This window comes from Haplochromis burtoni, unplaced genomic scaffold, assembly GCF_018398535.1.
Source record: "Haplochromis burtoni strain Fernald_Lab_line unplaced genomic scaffold, NCSU_Asbu1 Contig_67, whole genome shotgun sequence".
Classification (NCBI taxonomy): domain Eukaryota; kingdom Metazoa; phylum Chordata; class Actinopteri; order Cichliformes; family Cichlidae; genus Haplochromis; species Haplochromis burtoni.
In genome coordinates, this window is record NW_024582428.1 from 1199727 (window position 1) to 1203104 (window position 3378).

Genomic DNA, 3378 nt, shown 5'->3' on the forward strand with positions numbered 1-3378 from the left:
TATATATATATATATATATATATATATATATATCCCGACTCAAATATGACCTATAGATCACCTTTACCAGATGGCTTTCATAGCCATCAACAAACTCCTGGGATAATGCTAACTACATATTTGACTGTTCATCTTGGTAGAGTTCATTTAAATCGATTACTTTTCTGGCATAGACCCGGCTTTAAAGAACAGCTCACAAATTTTCAGTAGGGTTGATGCCAAGAATTTGGGAAAACCATTCCTGAAGCTTAATGTTAGCCTGATTTACCCATTATAAAAACCAGTCTTGATGTGTGTTTGAGATCACTGACCTGTTGGAACAACAAACTGTGTCCAAGTTTCAACCAATTTGGAGAATTTGGAGCTAGTCCTCCTTCATCATTAGTGTAATGTTGTAGTACCACTGGCAGCAAAACAGCCCCAGAGGATGATGCTACCACAAACATACAGTACAGTTCTCTTAGGCTTGAAAGCCTTACCTTTATGTCTCCAAACATACCATAAAAAACACGTTTTACCACAAAACGTTTCTCCAGAACTCATTTGATGTGCCCTGCGAAAAGAACAGTTCAAAGAAGTCCTTAAAAGCATAATATTATCATGACATTCATTCCCACGATGAGTGGATGTAAGCTTCTGACCACAGCTGTATAATTTTTTTTGCCTGATATTCCATATTTTCATTGCCAAAAATCAAATTATTGGTCTACATGTCCCAAAAAGAGTATGTACAGATTTAAATTTCCTCTTTAAGAAGTTAAAAATCTTTTATTTTAAGGTAACAAATAATGATTTTAGAGGGGTCTCTAAGGGTCTATGAAACACCTCCACAACAGTGGGAGGTTTTGTTAATCAACAATAAAGTGAGGCTATGTTTAGTGTTGCCTCAAAAATGCTTCACTTTTTCCATTATGTAGATGTTGTAGTGCAGTCCCTGAACCGTGATTGGCCCTGTTGCATAAGTGCAAGTCAACCCAAATTCCTGCCTCCACTCAACCCTGATTACAGAGGCACCCAGTCCAGCCCACATCTTGGTGCCGATACCTTTTTAAAAAAAAAAATAGCATGGAAGTTCTTCAGGTTGGGCAGTAATTTAACAGCAGCTGTCCGCCTTCTCTGCCTTTCAGTATGACATTTCATTTTAAGAAATGCCTGGTTTTAAATTTTACTCTTAAATAGTTACTGATGTTTTGTACTTCTTGCTGCTTCACTAGAAGCAAAGGGCCATGCAAATAATATGAAATACAGTGGGATTCGACAGTAAAGAATCACTTCACATAAAATTTTTAATTTAAAAAAATAAACTGTAGTGAGTTAAAAGAAGACACCAGGAAAGTAAACCAGTTCCTCAGGCTGGTCCTTCCTCAAACAAGGAGCCCTAACAGTAAACACTCCACCACCTTTTGTGTTAAATGTGAGAAGGGAACAATTAGCAGGTTCTTACCTGAGGACCTCAGGCTGCACAGCTGATGATACAAAGAGAGCAGTCCAGTAGCCTGTGTCTTCTGAAGCCAGCCAAAGAAGGGCTTTCAATGTGGTAAGTAAAATCTTGAAATCTGTGGAGTCATTAATACAGGTGTAACAGATTCCGTTTTTTAGTCCTTGAAAGAAGTCTTGATTCTGTGTTTGAAGTCTGTTAATGGATATCAGAGTGAAACCTGTTAAAAACCCACTACAATAATCCAACCGGCCAAGATTATTATCGTTAACGAAAACTAACGAAATAAAAAAAAAGCAAGTTTTCTGATTGTACATTAACTTTTCAAGGAGCAGGAAAGGACTAAATGACAGATTACAGTTTGTCTGGATCAATGATAAGTATTTTTGAGAATGATTTCAGAATGATTGCTTCACATTCATGGGGGCAAAAAAATCCAGTGTGACACCCAAGATGGCTGATAACTTTGCCCAAAACCTCTGTGCACTGGCTCAGGAAACCAAACAACTTGCATGGAGGCTTCATAATACCCCCCTTTACCCTCTACTTTTGCTTTTCTTGGATGTAGCATATGATTGGGGCTACTCCGGGATGCTGTACACGGCTTATGGAAGAGGTTGTTTCACATTGTTGTTTATTAAATCTCAGAGAAGTCAGCCATTCTGTGAGAGTTTTGGTGGTCTGTGTTTATAATAAGATGTCAGGTGTGCTGGAAATTTAAAAGTGCTTACCCTTGTGGATGAGGACAAGGGACAACAAGTCATTTTTACTGCTGTTTTTCAAAGGGTTGTTTCACAAGGGCCATATATTTTCGTTTAGTGTTGCATTTAAACCATTCAGACATCCTTCATACTAAGCAATCCATGCTGTGTACAGATCTGCCCTTAATCAAAAGTGTCCAGCTCCATTTCTTTATGCTTGTTGTTTATTCCAAATAAAACTGCTGCTGCTGCCACTGGAAACATAAAACACATCACTTCCTGTTCATCATTCCTGAGAGTGACCTACAGCAGCTGAGCGCTTAAAACAGCAAACATAAAAGCTTTCATGGGCAGGGAATAGGTTGAATCACTGTTGTGTTAAATCACTTGGCAGCAGCAAAAGGGGCCATGAGCAGAGATGAAATCTTTTGGGCAGTTGTACTGTTGCCAGCAGGGCTAAAAAGTTGACTGAAAATGTTGCACTCTGTGTCTTGGACTTGATCACATGTAACCCTCTGAGGCTGCCTCCTCACTAACACAAACTATTGTTCATAACTCAAGTAACATTGCTGCTGGCAGTCGGGGAATTGTTTAGTTCATTCCACTGTGACTCTTAACTGCCTGAACATGTTGGAAAAGGCCGCCTATACAGACATTTGGTAAAAAGAAACCAGCCTATATGAATGCACAAAATGCGTGCAATTAACTTGTGGTTTTGTCCATGACTTAATCCTGCACAACAAAATTTCTACCATATTATTAGTCAAGTATTTTCCAAAAGTGGAACAGCATGGGTGCAGACTTTCTTGTTTTAATAACCGTCCAGTGACAGTAAATATTTATTTCATTCTGTGTAGATAAGACAAAATTGGTTATTTTTCCTTATTCCAGCAAATCCAATTAAAAGAGCAAACCCAACAGTGAATATTTCACATAAAGCACTGCTTGGAGTTAAAGATTGTCTTTCTGTTTCTTGTTATTGGTAAAAATTGTTCTTTTATTTATATATGGGAAATCCCAGACTCGCTGTGCTGCTGCTGAAATGCTTAATCAAGCTACAGCCAAAAATTGTCTTCAAATAATGCAGAATTTCTTCCTCTTTAAAGGAGGTTTGTAAGAAAACAAAGTAAAACAAAACCTAAATTTATGAAGTTTGAAAAATATTTACCAGCAGAGTGATGAATTATCATTTTAGTGTTATGTTATATGAAACAAAATGTCAGAAATAAATTTTAAATT